The 18308-nt window shown below is 41.5% G+C and overlaps 1 protein-coding gene across 1 annotated transcript in view; it reads right to left on the reverse strand.

Annotated features, from left to right (window-relative positions):
- BTBD7 (BTB domain containing 7) overlaps positions 1-17554 on the reverse strand; it is an 89010-nt gene extending 71456 nt beyond the window's left edge. Inside the window, exon 1 of the mRNA XM_070775585.1 lies at positions 17303-17554. The gene's annotated coding sequence lies outside the window, so the exon portion shown is untranslated. The remainder of the gene's footprint in view (positions 1-17302) is intronic.
- Between the last annotated feature and the right edge of the window lie 754 nt (positions 17555-18308).

Raw genomic sequence — 18308 nt, forward strand, 5'->3', positions numbered from 1 at the left:
ACTGATGCTGAAGCCCCAATACTTTGGCCACCTGATGCGAAGATCTGACTCATTTGAAAAGATCCTGATGCTGGGAAAGATTGAAGGCAGGAGAAGAGGACGCAGAGGACGAGATGGTTGGATAGCATCACCAACTCACTGGACATGAGTTTGAGCAAGCTGCGGGAGATGGTGAAGGACAGGGAATCCTGGCGTGCTGTAGCCCACGGAGCTGCAAAGAGTCACTCATGACTGAGCAACTAAACAACAATCTAATTTGAATATAAAACTAATCATGCTATTTGGTGACAGCACATAGGCACTGCCATCAAACAGTGTATACCCACTCCCCTCTTAGTTTTGTTATTTTACAAGGTTAAAATATAATTTTATTTTCTTTATTGAAAATATGGTAACAGTAATTTTTAGCATCTGATTTTTAGTTGTCTATTTCTTTCCCTCCCCAAAAGGGTTTTTGCCTTCTATTACTAGAGTTTGAAAAGTTGAGATTTATACTTTTGACCCTGCATTTTAAAGGTTATAGATCATAATATACAAATAAAATACATGCTAAATCTTCTCAGGCCTACCCACTCCAAAACTTATGTTTCCCCATTCACGTATGAGAATTACACATTTGTTGTTTAAATTGGAAAAAAAAGAAAAACAGGAGAGTGTAACAAACGGCAATTTCCTAAAATCTGCCTCACAAAGACAGCTGATAGCTATTTTGACTTTCTAGCATTTTTTACATAAATCAACTTTAAATAGTTTTAGGTAGGGATATTTTACAAAGAGTTCTATAAAAAGTTATTTTCATTTCATAATATATCAGGGATAGAGAAACACAGACCAATATAAATTTTACTTTATCTTTTAAAACCCCCTAAATATTGTAAACTAAGATCATGGCATCCGGTCCCATCATTTTATGGGAAATAGATGGGGAAACAGTGGAAACAGTGTCAGACTTTATTTTTTGGGGCTCCAAAATCACTGCAGATGGTGACTGCAGCCATGAAATTAAAAGACGCTTACTCCTTGGAAGAAAAGTTATGACCAACCTAGATAGCATGTTCAAAAGCAGAGACATTACTCTGCCAACAAAGGTCCGGCTAGTCAAGGCTATGGTTTTTTCCTGTGGTCATGTATGGATGTGAGAGCTGGACTGTGAAGAAGCCTGAGCGCCGAAGAATTGATGCTTTTGAACTGTGGTGTTGGAGAAGACTCTTGAGAGTCCCTTGGACTGCAAGGAGAGCCAACCAGTCCATTCTGAAGGAGATCAGCCCTGGGATTTCTTTGGAGGGAATGATGTTGAAGCTGAAACTCCAGTACTTTGGCCACCTCATGCGAAGAGTTGACTCACTGGAAAAGACTCTGATGCTGGGAGGGATTGGGGGCAGGAGGAAAAGGGAATGACAGAGGATGAGATGGCTGAATGGCATCACTGACTCGATGGATGTGAGTCTGAGTGAACTCCGGGAGTTGGTGATGGACAGGGAGGCCTGGCGTGCTGCGATTCATGGGGTCGCAAAGAGTTGGACACGACTGAGCGACTGAACTGAATTGAACTGAAAATATTGTGTCGGAGAAGGCAATGGCACCCCACTCCAGTACTCTTGCCTGGAAAATCCCATGGATGGAGAAGCCTGGAAGGCTGCAGTCCATGGGGTTGCTAGAGTCAGACACGACTGAGCGACTTCACTTTCACTTTTCACTTTCATGCGTTGGAGAAGGAAATGGCAACCCACTCCAGTGTTCTTGCCCGGAGAATCCCAGGGATGGTGGAGCCAGGTGGGCTGCCTTTTATTGGGTCGCACAGAGTTGGACACAACTGAAGCGACTTAGCAGCAGCAAATATTGTGTACATATGCCATAATTTATTTTACCAAAACATATTGAGAATCATTTCTAACTTTTCAATATTATAAACAGTCCTGTAATCCTTTTACCTCTATCTTTAACCACTGTAACTTATGCCATTAGAATAAGTATCAGGAAATAGCATACTGGATAAAAGGGTATATATATTTCTGATGTGGAGATTGGTCAGAAAGTTGCAAATTTACATTCCTACCAACTCTGTGTTAGAACATCAAAACTCTGGTCATTATTAATGTTTGTCAATCTGATGGGGGAAAAATGATCTCATTATTTTAATCTTCATATTAAAAATTATATGAGAAACTGAATTTCAGTGTATTTATTAGTCTCTTTATAATCTTTGGGTATTATTCTATGTAGCTGTTCTTTTTATTAATTTGTGACACTTTTTAATATTAAAATATCAAGGCAGAATATTTATATTAGCCTTTTAAAACTATGATGGCTTTTATCATAAGTGTTTAAATTTTTTATACAGTCACTTTTTTCAAACTTTTCTTTTTGTAACATCTGGGTTTCACATTCCCTGCTGTAAATGTTTTTACATCACATACAAAAAAGTTCTCTTAATTTTTGTTGTCTTCTCCAAATTAGATTATGTAGGTAAACACTCCTCAAACACAGCAGAAAGCTGACATTAGATAAAGAGTTTTACAGCACAGCTATTATTAAGTAATTCAGTGTGCTAATTTTAAGAAATTAATTCCTAATATGAAGATAATAAAATTAATTGGTGTTGCCTGGAAACAAAATGGATATTTTTTTCAGTATTTTATTTTATTTTTTATTGTCAGAGTTTTACATCTGTATTGATCCTATGAGTTATATAGCTATTTCATTTTTAATGTAACTTATTTATTTTAATTAGAGGCTATTCAGATTAACAGGAGGATGCTTTTGGGGAGAAGAAACCTAATTAGTCCTATCTACTCATATGCTGTTTGCTAAAGACATCTGGACACCCAGCGTCGCATCTTCCCTCATCTTTCTCCACTGTAACAAGGTGGTTCACCAATCCCACTGCAAACCACTCAGACTAACTCACAGTTTAGTATCTTCCTTGGATTGTCACAAATCAATCTTGGTCTCTGCTTCCAGTCTAACCAACAATGAATTAATTCCAGCACACCAACAATGAATTAATCTAACAGAGGTTCAATCAAACATATACAATAAGTACGAACTCCTGGCCGCAAATCCTAACTATGTAAAGTATTTTACACTTAAAAGTGCCAACTATGTGCCCTATGTTAAGTATTGATGGTTATAGTTATGAACAAAATATCTTGGTTCTCATATTGCTTACAATCAAGTGATAAAAATGGACATTTAAACAATCTGTTGTTGCTGTTTAGTCCATAAGCGATGTCCAACTCTTTGCCACCCCACGGACTGTAGCATGCTAGGCTTCCCTGTTCCTTCACTATCTCCCACAGTTTGCTCAAACTCATGTTCACTGAGTTGGTGATGCCATCCACCCCTCTCATTCTCTGTCGCCCCCCTTCTCCTCCTACCCTCAATCTTTCCCAGCATCAGGGTCTTTTCAAATGAGTTGACTCTTTGCACCAGGCAGCCAAAGTACTGAAGCTTCAGCATCAGTCCTTCCAATGAACATTCAGGGCTGACTTTCTTTAGGATTGACTGGTTTGATCTCCTTGCAGTCCAAGGGACTCTCAAGAGTCTTCTCCAGCGCAATCTGAAAGCGTCTATTCTTCAGCACTCAGCCTTCTTTATGGTCCAACTCTCACTTCTGTACATGACTACTGGAAAAACCGTACCTTTGGCTATACAGACCTTTTTTAGCAAAACGATGTCTCTGCTTTTTAATATGCTGTCTAGGTTTGGCATAACTTTCCTTCCAAGGAGCAAACATCTTTTAATTTCATGGCTGTAGTCACTATTGGCCGTGATTTTTGAGCCCAAGAAAATAAAATCTGTCACTGTTGCCACTTTTTCCCCTTCTATTTGCCATGAAGTGATGGGACTGGATGACATGATCTTAGATTTTTGAATGCAGAGTTTTAAGCCAGTTTTTTCACTTTCCTCTTTCAGTGTCATCAAGAGGCTCTTTTTTTCTGCCATTAGGGTGATATCATCTGTATATCTGAGGTTGTTGATTTTTTTTTCTACTTTAAAAAATTAATTTATTTAAATTGGAGGCTAATTGCTTTACAATATTGTAGTGGTTTTTGCCAAACATCAACATGAATCAGCCACGGGTGCACATGTGTTCCCTATCCAGAAACCCCCTCCCACCTCCCTCCCCATCCCACCCCCCAGGGTCATCCCAGTGCACAAGCCCTGAGCACCCTGTCTCATGCGTTGAATCTGGACCTGGACCGGCGATCCGCTTCACATATGATAATATATACGTTTCAATGCTATCCTCTCAAATCATCCCATCCTCGCCTTCTCCCACAGAGTCCAAAAAACTGCTCTTTACACCTGTGTCTCTTTTGCTGTCTCGCATATAGGGTCATTGTTACCATCTTTCTAAATGGTTGTTGATATTTCTCCCAGCAATCCTGACTCCAGCTTGTGCTTCATCCAGCTGGGCACCTTGCATAATGTACTCTGCATGTAAATTAAATAAGCAGAGTGACAATATACAGCCTTGTCATACTCCTTTCCCAGTTTTGAACTAGCCTGTTCCATGTAAGGCTGTAACTGTTGCTTCTTGACCGGCATACAGTTTCTCAGGAGATAAATAAGGTCATCTGGCATTCCCACCTCTTTAAGAACTTTCCACAGTTTGTTGTGTTCCACATAGTCAAAGGCTTTAGCAAAGTCAATGAAACCGAAGTAGGTGTTTTTCTGGAATTCCCTTGCTTTCCCTATGATCCAACAAATGTTGGCAATTTGATCTCTGGTTCTTCTGCCTTTTCTAAATGCAGTCTGTACATCTGGATGTTCTTGGTTCACATACTGCCAAAGCCCAGCTTGAAGAATTTTGAGCATTACCTTGCTAGCATGAGTGAATGTCACTCAGTTGTGTCCGACTCTTTGCAACCCCATGGACTGTAGTCCATGGAATTCTCTAGGCAGGGATACTGGAGTGGGTAGCTTTTCCCTTCTCCAGGGGATCTTCCTAACCCAGGGATCGAAACCAGGTCTCCTGCATTGCAGGCAGATTCTTTACCAGCCTAGCCACGAGGCAAGCCCTGCTAGCATGTGAAATGAGTGCAACTGTGTGGTAGTTTGAATATTCTTTGGCATTGCCCTTCTTTGGGGCTGGAATGAAAACTGACCTTTTCCAGTCCTGTGGCCACTGCTGAGTTTTCCAAGTTTGGAAATAATTACAAAAATAAAATTATACCCTGGGATAAATGCCATGAAAGGCATGGCTGCTATGAGAGAGAATAAGTTGATTTATTGACATGAATAAGCCCATAAGACATAAAAAGAACACACATAGCATACAGAAGAGAGATCTTAAACACATAAATATAAATAATATAGAAACACAAATAACACTTGACATTATTTATTGACAGAGGTAGTAGTGATGTGATACTGGATAGTTAAGGCAGAGTCAACAGTTTAGCAAATTCCAGGAAGAGCAAGAAGGCCAAGGTAGCTGATGCAGGGGAAGTGCGGAAGCAAGATACTGTAAGATGAGGGAAGACAGGTAGGAGGAGGCCAGGCCACACACATCACTCCAAAAGGCCAAGAGACCTGTGAAAGTTGTCTGTTTAATTGCTTAATTCAGTCTTCCTGAACCTTAATCAATCATGAAAACCTTTCTAAGAAAAACCGGTAACAGGCCATGTACAGTGTTCCATAGAACATACGTTCAATCATATGACAGCAGGGGAGTATGAAGTAAAGGCTTGCACTCTGCTAGTGCAGATACATTTTAAGAGAAAATGATACAATACGAAAACTGAGTTTTCATTTATTTAAATTTTGAATTAAAAAGTATCAGGCAGAAAAAAGCACAACAGGCTTAAAAACTGCTTGAAAGGCTGGCCCTGGCTGGTCTTCAAGACCTTGGACTTTCTGTGTTTCTACCATTCCTTAACAGATAAGGACAGCTCTGTATACGTAAACTGTTTGTGCCAACAGTATGGTTTATGCTCAATATCTGCTTTCCTTCTGGGAGCCTAGAATTTTGATACATGTTAGATAGTGGATGCCTACTTGACCAGCCGTCAATAAAAACCCTAGGCACTCCACTGAGACTCTAATGAGCTCCCCTAGTAGACAATATGTCACTTGTGCTGTCACAAGTCGATTCTGGAAGTACTAAGTGTGACCTCTGTGACTCCAGCAAAAGAGAGCTCCTGGAAACTTGTGCCTGCTTCCCTTTGGACTTCGCCTCATGGGCCCTTTTTCTTTGCTGATTTTGTTTTGTATCCTGTGCTGCAATAAATGATATCCATGAGTATCACTATATACTCAGTCCTCCTAGTGAACCCAGGGATGTTCTTACAGATTTCAATGCAAGAACAAAATGGAATACAGAGAGATGGCTCCCTCCACCACTGTTTTCCAGTCTTTCAAAATGAAACTATACTGTTTTGGAAAAAATATATAGTTGGTATTCAGGTATAGAGAATCTTTTTTTTTTTTTTTAATAGAAGCAATTACCATAAAAAGCAGAATGACAGCTAACTTTAAAGTGATTGTGATTGAGACAAGGCACTGAGTGAGGCTTTGCTCATGTTTGTGCTGTGCTTAGGTGCTCAGTCGTGTCTCTTTGCGAACACATGGACTGTAGCCCGCCAGGCTCCTGTCCATGAAGATTCTCCAGGCAAGAATACTGGAGAGGGTTGCCATGCGCTCCTCCAGGGGATCTTTCCAACCCAGGTCTCCTGCACTGAAGATGGATTCTTTACCAGCTGAGCCACAGGGGAAGCCCAAGTATACTTGGAGTGGGTAGCCATTCCCTTTTCCAGGGGCTCTTCCCAACCCAGGGATAGAACCCAGGTCTCCTACATTGCAGGTGGATTCTTTACCAGGTGTGCCACCAGGGAAGCTTGCTCATGCTTACACTGTTCTATTTCATGACTATGGCAGTGTCAGATTCAAAATAACTTAGTAAAAAGGTAAGTTAAAATTGTTTATATACTTGTCTATTATTTCACAACAGAAAATGTTCTGTTGTAGCTGGTATGGATTTGGAAGTTGTCAGCTGAAGTCTTGAAGCTATCAATATATCCATTTCCTGAAGAAAAGGATATAAAAGAATGAACGGAAGGCTAAGTTCTGAGGCACAGGAAATGCCTATGATTGGGGAGCTGGGAAAGAACACAGTTAAGGAAACCATGGAAAACCCTAATCAGCTGGGCAGTGACCAGAATAGGCTGCGTGTTAAGAAGTGGTCTATGAGTGAGGTTTACTTTGAAATGAGAAGTCGCCCCCTTCCTCTGTGTGACCAGAAAGTTTTGGATACACTTCAGTTTCAGTACTTACCACTCTGTAGGGGCAAATAATTGCTACGATTTCTACATCCTCAAAGAGATTAAGTTCCTACAGTACTGGCACTGTGTCCTTTTCAAATAACTTTGTATTCCAATTACCTTGAAGACAGCCTGGCTCATAATGGGTCCTTAATAAATCAGGTGCTTAGAATGGAGAATAAAATCAGGCCCGTATCACAGAAACCACGAAAGGAGAGAATGTAAAGTATTCTATGATCAGTTTTAAATTTTCTTCATTTTTCTTCTTTTTCTCCTACTTTTGGCAACCTTTCAGGTCATTACCGTTTTTACTAAATCCTTTCCACTCTACTGCTACCTCCTCAGCGTTGCTTTAACAATTGTCTGAGCACCGACTATGTGCAGGGCACTTAGCCAGGTACCGTCAGAGAAACAAAAACGAGCCTGCTGTCGAGTGCAGGACATATTCCAGGACGTGAATAACACAAAGCTGTAAGCGGAATACGAGAGAAAGAACAGGATCATGGCATGAAGTTAGAGGAGGGTGATTAGAAATAGCTTTCATGGGAAGATGACATCTACTTTGGTTCTTGAAGACTGTTAGAATTTAAATGGAAAGAAGAACAGGTAAGGGTGTTTCAATAGAAAGAACAGCTTAAGAATTAATGGGTATACGAGAGACAACATACAAAGAAATGAAGCAAGAAAGGCACGAGTAGACCAGATCAGAAAAAGTAAGAAAGAAGCAAAAATTACGTCATTGTCCAAGTGAGTAGGGCTGATAAAGGAGACCAAAATGGAGCTGCCAGAGATGTAAAGGAAAACCAGAAAAATGTCGTTTCATACAACTGAAGAGACGAAACTGAAGCGGAAGCAAAAACTTGGAGTGAGCAGATGTTTTATAACTCTTTTCAAAGAAAGACTGTAAAAAGGTGCCAAGAAGTGAGGCAGTGGTAGAGAGGATGTGAAAGTATGGAAAGGTGTGTGTATGAAAAAGAGGGGGAATCATAACAAATGAGGAGGGAAGATGCAGTAAAGCATCAGTTTTCAACTGGGTGACTCTGCTCCCCCAGAGACGTCTAGCATGCTTGGAGACACTTTTGGTTGTCACAGCTAGGGATGAGAAAGGGCACTGCTGCAGCCTAGGGGGTAGAGGCTGAGGAGACACTTTTGGCTGTCACAGCTAGGGATGAGAAAGGGCACTGCTGCAGCCTAGTGGGTAGAGGCTGAGGATGCTGCTAAACATTCTGCAATGCACACGACCGTGCCCCACAATAAAGAATGATCTGATCCAACACGTCAGCGGTGCCAAAGCTGAGAAACCTTGTACTAAAGCACAGTGGATACAAAAGAGAGAATGACTAACCAAAGAGGCAAAGTCTTTGGTAAAGTGAGAACATTCAGGGAGAAAGAACTTTTCTGGTTCTCTATCCTAGTGACCCTGATTACAGCACGAAGCTGGATAGCTTCAAGATATTACTTATTTGAAAAAGCATAATGAAATACAACATTCCAATTTTCCCCATATACACGAATGACAATGTGTATGCCTTAAATCATTATTTACCCTGTGAACAGATAAACCATTTATCTTTTGGGATACCACCAAGGTTTAAAATGTGGGTACTTCTATTTTTTTCTAAGTTCCAAATATGTACAGCAATCACACCCATTAAAAGGTTAATAGATATAAATGATTAGAGTCCATGTACTAGTTATAAAATTTATAATTTATAAAATCTCTTAGGTACCATTTAGAAAGGAGTTACAAATAATCTAAATTTTAATAGTTCATTGGAATACCATGTGACATGGAGGCCTACAAAAGAAAGCACCAGTTTAAGAAGCCAAGTAACACTGCTATAAAAGGGCAGGAGGAGTTAACAGTGACTATAAAAATGGAGCTTGAACTACCTTTGGTACAAAGTGCAAAATATTTCAAAGACACAATGAACTTGATCATATACTTTTCACTTTGTATCATAAGCATGAAAAGACTATTTACTGACATGCATTATGTGAAAAGTACTAAGAGAAATTTAATAAAAAAATTCTGCTCTCAAGAGAATTTTCATTCATTTATATGTTTCCCAAGCATGAACTATGTGCTAATAATAGGCTTACAAGGATATAACAATGAAAAAGATAGACGTAATTTCTGCTTCAAAATTATTTAGGGATAGGACTTCCCTGGTGGCCCAGTGGCGAAGACCCCACACTCCCAATATGGGGGGCCAATTTGATCGCTGGTCAGGGAACTAGATACCGCACGCTACAACTAAGACTGGGTGCAGTCAAATATTTTTTTTAAATTATATAAGGACAAGCTGGTAAACGACCCCAGGTGGCGCCAGTGGTAAAGAACCTGCCTGCCAAAGCAGGAGATGATGTAAGAGATGCCAGTTTGACCCCTGGGTGGGGAAGATCCCCTGGAGAAGGAAATGGCAACCCACTCCAGTCTTCTTGCCTGGAGAAACCCATGGACAGAGAAGCCTGGCAGGCTACAGTCCATGGGGTCACACAGAGTCAGACATCACTGAAGCAACTTAGCACATACACACACAAGCTGGTAAATAGGTAATTACAATGTAGAGGAAGCACAAATTAGTGAAGATGAACTCTAGGGCTGAACTATCTAGGTTTGGATCCAGATCCATTTAAAAAGTTTGTGATCTTGGGTAAACTGTTTATCTTCTCTGTGTCTAATGATGAAGTATTCACCTTATGGGCTTGTTGAGAAAGTAACATCTGAGATAAGATCTAAGACTATAAGTGTGAACTTTTTTCTTGGTGAAGGTAATGGGGGGAGGTGGGGGGATACCAAAATAAAGCTCTAAACAGCAAAGGAAACTGACTATGTGAAGGCCCAAGGAAAGAACGAAACTCGGTTCACTAAGGAACTTAAAGCAATTCTATACGCAGAGTGCGAAAGGGAAGGGGTTTGGCAGTAGTAAAGATACGAGCCCAGAGAGGCGGCAGAGGCTGGATAACAAAAAGCCACTTGACCTATGAAAGGGAGTTTGAACCTTATTTTAGAGTTTTGCTAAACATACACACACACTTTTGCTTAAACTTGGTCTCATTCAAGAGTTAATAAGCCCACAGGATAGAAAGAATGCACACATAAAGAAGAGAGTTCTTGGCTTCAATTCTCAAAAGTTGAAATCCAAAGAGCATTAAAGACATTCACTTAATGTGGAAAAGTTGATAGAGAAAAAGAGAGATGCCTGAACATCTCTGTTCAGAACACTATGTTGTGTTTTCACATAGACTCTTTTAATTAATCAAAGAATAACTCTAAGGAAGGTGATACTATTCATTTTACAGATGCAGAAACTAAGGTACAGAGGAAACAAACAACTAGACATCAAAACGTGAAGGCTGCTCACAAACCTGCCTACCCCAACACACGACACTACAATTTCTCATGTATACTGTATTCTCCTTTACCTTGTTTCAAAAATAACTACAAATCACCATGTCAGACTTTTGTCTGACTGAAGCCAACAGATGGAGAAGTATACCAAGTTGGGAATTTTAACTCTACTTCCCCATCCTTCCTCCTTTCTCAGACTTTACTGTTGAAGCATGTGACAGAACTATGACTCTGTAATCAAGGCTATAATGAGATTTATCTGTCATAAGCTATTACTAACATTCACTACAAACTCACCTAGTTCTGCCACAAAGCTTTTTTGCTAACCAGAAAATTCTCATGTCTTGTCTCAAGCAAGCAAGAAATATTTTGGGAAAAGTCTGAAGACAAGAATAATTAAGTCTTAAGAAGAATATTATAGAATTTTTCTCTGAAGTAAACTCTAGATAAAACAGAAAGTAAGTATAATTTCAGAATGGGCTTCCCTGGTGGCTCAGAGGTAAAGAATCTGCCTACAATGCAGGAGACTTGGGTTCGATCTCTGGGTTGGGAAGATCCCCTGGAAAAGGGCAAGGCAACACACTCTAGTATTTTTGCCTGGAGAATCCCATGGACAGAGGAGCCTGGCAGGCTACAATCCATGGGATCGCAAAGAGTTGGACACGACCGGAGAGACTTAGCTCACAGCACAATTTCAGAATTCAGAGGAAAAAATACACTATACTTGAAGTTGTTTTGGCATTAAGTCTCCCCCTAAAGAAGAAAGGAAATTACACACTAACAACACAATTCATTATTGCTCATTCCATGATTTCTGCTTTAGTAAGATTTTCATAAAATTTAAGGAATTGTAGCCAGAGGAGATTGTCAAACTTTTAATCTTTGTCACTATTTTTAGAAAACAAGGGCAAGCAAAGAACACCTTGCATGCCTGGCCTAATTGATTTTTCCATCTCACTTTAGTTTTAAATACAATAATATATCTCAAATTTACTAAAAGATTGTTTACAAAGCACTTTCTCATGCTATTATTTCATCCCAACAACTCACTCTCTACAATTTACCAGACACTATGATGCCACATTCTGTAGGCTTCTGTTCCAAGTACAGAGAGTTAGTGGAGGAGTCAAACGTACAAGCAACTGGTGATAATGTAGTACAATAAGAACTGGAAGAAAGGTCCAAAGTACTAAGGGAGTGAGTATATGATTACCGGTAAAAGCAACTTTTGAACTGGGTCTTGAAGAATAAAGATGGCTCTAAGAATCGGTAGACTTTTAATTGCAAATAACCCCAAACTGGCTTACACAATAGGGATTTATTCATGAATAGAAATCCCACCATAGGGAAAGCCCCAGGCCCAGCACAACAGGAGTCTAAAATTGTATTATCATGGACCTACATTCTTTCTACCTCTCAGTTCTGCCATCCTCAGGGCTTGCTTCATCACTCCCTGTGGTCACAAAACAGCTGCCAGTGGCCACTAACACTGTTCTCTTGTTCACATACAACAGGGGAAAAAAACCTTCTTCCCCCAAAATAGAATCTCTCTTTCCTTGTCCAGTTTAACTTGGACAAACAATAATTTACGGGGGAATGCCTCAGGCTGATTGGCTTGGTGTAATCAAAATCTACCGCTGAAATGGGTGATGAGTCATCTTCTAAGAGTCTCCTGGATGGCAATGAAAAAGAACTCCAAACACTGGGATAAACACACTAAAAACAGAACAGGGAACAAGAGAAACAGTTTAGCATGGCTGGAGTGATGGGAAATCTATGGTTGGACACAGTTTATGAAACTTCTGTGAGTTTGGACTTTATCCAGTAGACAATGGGAACTCAACACAAGTTTTTTAGGTGGAAAAGAAACATCCTTCAACTGGGTTTTTTTTTTTTGGTAAAGTGTGGTAGCAATATAGAGAACTGCAGAGAAGGAGAGGGAAAGTGGGAGAACAAACAGCAGCGATTCAGCTGGTAGGCCATTCGATAAACAGTCCAGACTCAGACTCGTAAGGAAGTGGTAACAGGGAGGGAAAGAATGGAATAAAAAATAAGGCGGCAAAGTTGCTGTGTAAACACTGCCTGTGTCTGTACTTCTTTCTTATTACAGATGAGGAAATCAGGCCTCAGACAGGTAAAATGGATGGCTTATGACCACAAAACTTTCACCAGGCAGAAACTCAGCACCTGAAACTGAATTTTCTTTTCTTAAAACATACCTGTGAACACACTCAACAAACCAGGAATATAAGGAAATTATATAAAGCTTTCTCGCTAAGATGAGGAACAAGACAAGGATATTCATTTTCATCATTTCTATTCAATATAATACTGGAACTCCTAGCCAGAGCAATTAGGCAAGAAAAAGAAAGAAAAGGTATTCAAATTGGAAAGAAGTAAAATTATTATTGTTTGATGATAACATTATCTTATATATAAAAAATTCTAAAGATCACACACACACACACACAACCTATTTAGGATAAATGAATTCAGAAAGGTTGAAGGATACAAAATCAACACATAAAAATGAGTTGTGTTCTGTAACAATGAACAATCCAAAAAAGAAATCACATTTACAAGCACCAAAAAGAGTATTTAGGAGTAAACCTAACCAAAGAGATGACTTTTATACTGAAAACTACGAAATGTTGTGGGAAGAAATTAAATACAAATAAATGAAAGACATCTGTTGTTCATAGATTGGAAGACTGGAAAAGATGTCAACACCACTCCAAAGACTCAATCCAATCCCTATCAAAAAAATCCCAATGACATATTTTTTGCAGATATAGAAAAATCTATCCTAAAGTTTATATGGAACAGTCTTAAGGGACCCTAAATAGCCAAAACAATTTCAAAAAAGAATAATGTTGGTGGCCTCATACTTCTGATTTCAAAATTACTATAAAGCTAGAGTAATCAAAAGAGTTTGGTACCAGCATAAAGACAGACATACAGAAAAATGGAATAGAAGATTTCAAAAATAAATCCCTGAATGTATGATCAAGTAATTTTTGACAAAGATGCCAAGACTATTCAATGGAAAAAAGACAGTCTTTTCAGCAAATGGTATTGGAAAAACTGGATATTCACATGTAAAGAGCTAACTATAAGAGTTTTTTTGAGGGCAAAACTCTTAGAAGGGTTTTAAAAGGGGAAAGCTTCATGTCACTGGATTTGGCAGTAATTTCACAGATTTAACACCAAAAGTATAAACAAAATAAAAGAAAAAACTAGATCAGTTGGACTTCATTAAAATTAAAAACTTTTGTGCATCAAAATACACACCACAGAGTGAAAAGGTAATGTATGGAATGGCAAAAATATTTGAAAATCATATATCTGATAAGGGATTGGCATCCAGAAAATACAAACAGCTCCTACAACTCAACAGAAAAACAACTTAATTTAAAAAATAGGCAAAGAACTTAAATAGATTATTTCTCCAGTTCAAAAGGCTGATAAGCACAAGAGATGCAAATATCATAGAGAAATGCAAGTGAAAACCACAATAAGATATCACTTCATACCAATTAGGATGGATGTTATCAAAATAACGAAATGAACAAGTATTGATGAAGATGTGAAGAAACTGAATTCTGACCCATGCTGGTGGGAATGTAAAATTTTCTGGATATATACCCAAATGATGGAGAAGGAAATGGCACCCTACTCCAGTATTCTTGCCTGGAGAATCCCAGGGACGGGGGAGCCTGGTGAGCTGCCGTCTATGGGGTCGCACAGAGTCGGACATGACTGAAGCGACTTAGCAGCATACCCAAATGAAATGAAAGCAAGGACTGGGATACCTGCACATCTATGTACATGGTAACATTAGTCCAAGAGCCAAAAAGTGGAAGCATACAAAGTATCAACTAACAGATTACATACAATGGAATATTATTCAGCCTTAAATAGGAAGGAAATTCTAACAAATGCTACAACTTGGATGAACATTATGCTAACTAAGTGAAATAAGCCAGGACAAATATTGTATGAGTCTACTTATATTAAATACATACAGTACTCAAATTCATAGAGAAGGAAAGCAGAAAAGTGGTTGTCATGGGCTGGGCATAAAAGGAAGTGGGAGTTAAGTGTTTACTGGGAACAGAGTTTCAGTTGAGAAAGATGAACAGAGTTCTGGAAATGGGTGGTGGTAGTGGTTGCGATACAAAGTGGATGTACTTAATGTACAATTAAAACTGGTAAAGATGGCAACCTTTATGTTATGTGTATCTTACCATGATAAAAACAACAACAAAATTATACTTGCTGTGCATCTTTTCTAGGGACTCTATCTTAGTGTTAGGATCCAATCTCTTCCTACCCAAGTACTGCAACAGCTACTATTTTCCCTGGTTCATCCCACTCAACCTTATTCTAACTCAATCAATGGATCACTGACAGGTGCATCTTGGCAGTTTTATCAAACTAATGTTTGGCCTCCAAAGTTTAAAAGACTCCCCATATCTTGCACAAGAGGATAAAAATCCAAATCTCCTCAATCTGGCACTCAAACCCTTCTACAAACAGATACCCTTTCAATAGTCTAATGTCTTCCCAAGGAACTTCAGTGGTCAGCTCATCCAAGTTTTCCTCTTTTCCCCTCCCTTAAAACTAATCTCCACCTTATACTCTTGCTTTTCCCCCACAAAGTAACTGCTCCAATCTCTCTGTAAATCTAAACCCTCACAGAAGCCAGCTCAAGTCTCAAGTGTTCCAGGAAGTTATTTAGACTCCTGAGCCCTCACTCATCTCCCTTTAACCAGGAAACGTACAGCATTCTTTGTACTGAGAGAACTTTAACTAGATTGTTTTTCTAGGCTCAGAGGGGTACATCTCATCTTTTCTGAGGGCAAAGTCTATATATTACACTTGTTTCTTTCTTCTGCAGCACCTAATATTGCAAAATACAGAACAGATCTTCAATAATCACCTGTGTAACTGAACAAAAGGCACAACTTTGGTGTGTGTGTTTCAATGACTAGAATACGAAATCAGAATCATGTGACATGACTGTCTCTGAAGGTTAATCTGTGACACACAACACAGAAATTGCTGCGATTATGTGGAAACCACGTGGTATAACACAGGTATTTTAAAGCCTAAAATGAGAGTCTGATACAAAGAACCTGTTTAAAACCTGGTATTGCTGAATCAAACGATATAGTAGTTAGGTTTTGCGGGACAGAATATGAACCTATGGTTTTACTGAATGCATGCAAACACGAGCAATGCTATAAGTGGACAGAAATACAGTCACAGGCCTATGAAAACTCTAAATGAAATGTCAGTTGGTTTTTATTAAATTCAGGTCAGGAAAAAAATCTTCATCAGTTACTTGTGGTAACTGACAGCAACTGTCAAGAATCAGCGTGAGGCGCACTCTCTGACTTCTCCTTTCAACTCTATTGCACAAAGACCCAGGGAGGATGGTGGTGAAGAATGCAATCAATGAAGAACAGGGGGTTCAGCAGTGAGTGAAAAGTGCTCTCTAAATGGGGCGGAGAGAGGCCTAGATCCCCGTTTTGGTCCAATCCCTGGCCAGCTGCAGGACCCACAGCGAGTAGCTCATCTCCCTGAGCCTAGTTTCCCGGCTCTAAAACAAGTCACACCAGATCGCTCAAGGTTTTTCTGACTTCAAAATTCTAGGACAAGTTTCGTCACAGCTGCCATTAACGCGTATGATTCTTGCAGTTTCAAATCTTTCTTCCACATCTCCAGGAAGAAAGTAATAGATTTCAGCAATCTAAAAGAAATGGATGCCATTGAGAGACAAAAGATTGTAAAAATGTCTACTTCTTTATCACGGTAAGATATTTTAGCAGAGGGAACAGATTTCTGGTAAAAACCAAGGCTGCTTCTGCAAATTAGGCCTAATCCAGAGTACTTATTATCTGTGCTGGTATATGAAGAGGTGCTATTGTATTTCAAAAGAGGAGCAACACTGCTCAGAGCTTCCCCCTCGAAAACTGAGAGAGAAAGTTCTCATCTTCGGGGCAAGGCTAGTAAATAAACATCTGTGCAAATGACGAGATGCTGAATGCACGCTTTTAGCCTTTCAAGTACTCCAAACACAGACTTCTTTATCAAACACTCTGTATTGTCTCGTCCCTCTCCCAACCTACCAAAGAGCCAATTCCAGTTCGATCCCGAAACAGTAACTTACCCGGACAATCCAACTTCTCCACGGGAGCAGCGGTCCCCAGGCCTGCTCTCCCCGACCCCCGAAGCCGGCCGGCCGCTCTCACGCCCACCCCCAGGCGGTCCAGCCCGGCAGCCCGGGTAAACGCGCGCCCGAGTCTCGGGAGCGGTTTCCCGGCGTCCAGGGAGCGGCGGGTCCCGCCCCTCGGAGCCCTGAGTCGGGAGCCGGCCCGGCCGCTATCCCAGCTCGGGAGCGCCACACCTCGCGGCTCCAGCCCCCCGGAACGGCGGCGCACAGCGCAGCCCGCCCCTCGGAGCGCACCAGGACCGGTCAGTCTGCCGCCGCCGCCTTAGCCCCAGACGGACCACTGCCTCCCTCCGCCCCGCGGCGCCGCGCGGCGGCCCGGCCCCAGCACTGAGCCCCCGCCGCTCACGCACAGACCCTTCCCCGCCGGGACGCCCAGCGCCGCGCCGCGCCGCGCCGGGCACAGCCTCGCCTCACAGCCTCGGAGACATCGAGGGGGACACTCACCCCGGAGGCTCCTCCTGCCGCTGCTGCTGCCGCCGCTGGGACCGCGGCCGTCGCCCCCGCCGCCGCCACCACCAGCACCGCCGTCCGCACCGGCGCCAGCGCCCCGGGCCATCCTCCTCCTGCCGTCGCCGCCGCCGCCCCCCTCTCCGCTCCTGTCAGTAGCTCAGGCTCCGAGGCTTCTCCAGGTTCCCCTCGCCGCCATTTTGACGCCTGGAGCGGGCAGGAGGGGCTCGGCTCAGCGCGGACCTGGCGCGCTTGCGCGGCGCTGCGGAGCCGGCCCGAGCCCCCGCCCGTCCTCGCCGTCGCCGCGCCCGGGGTCACGTGGACCACCGGCAGCGCGCGCGCCGGGGCTGGCCCGGGAGGCGCGCTCACGGGACCCGGGAGCGGTCTGAGTCGAGTGCGCGCGCATTATTCCCGCTCTCTCCTCGGAGTTGGTTGCTTGTATCCTGCTTATTCTGGGGAACTGTGGCAAATCGTTTAAATCTGTCAGAATGGAACTATAATAACAACGTTACCGGACGACCGATTCTACCAATTTTTGTTTCCATTCGGCGGCTGGCATCCTGATCTAGAACTCACCTTGCATCTTTCTCAAAACGAAGGCTACGTCCGCGGAAATATCTTTTTTTTTTTTTTACAGTCTTGGCGCTTGGGTGACTTCTTGACAGTTTATCTTAAGCCCTGTCTGTATGATACTTTTACAAACACCATCTTGCTAGTTGTATAGAGGATTTTTTTTTTTTTTAAGTCAGACACTGAAAAGTTTTCCTCAGCAAGATACTCCCATAAACCTGGGATAAGAACTGATGAAAGCTCACAGTCGCCACGTGGGAGAGCCAAATCGCTCTCCCCAGATGCCCCTCGTCTGGGAGTTTCAGCGATGCATTAACGAAACACATATTTATGGAACACCTTACAGTTTGCAAAAACACTGTTAAATGCATGGCTTCCTTTGAACACCAAAACCCCACCCTTTGAGGTAGTGGGGACAAGTATTACAAGTATC

This window comes from Bos indicus, chromosome 21 (assembly GCF_029378745.1).
Source record: "Bos indicus isolate NIAB-ARS_2022 breed Sahiwal x Tharparkar chromosome 21, NIAB-ARS_B.indTharparkar_mat_pri_1.0, whole genome shotgun sequence".
Taxonomy (NCBI): Eukaryota; Metazoa; Chordata; class Mammalia; order Artiodactyla; family Bovidae; genus Bos; species Bos indicus.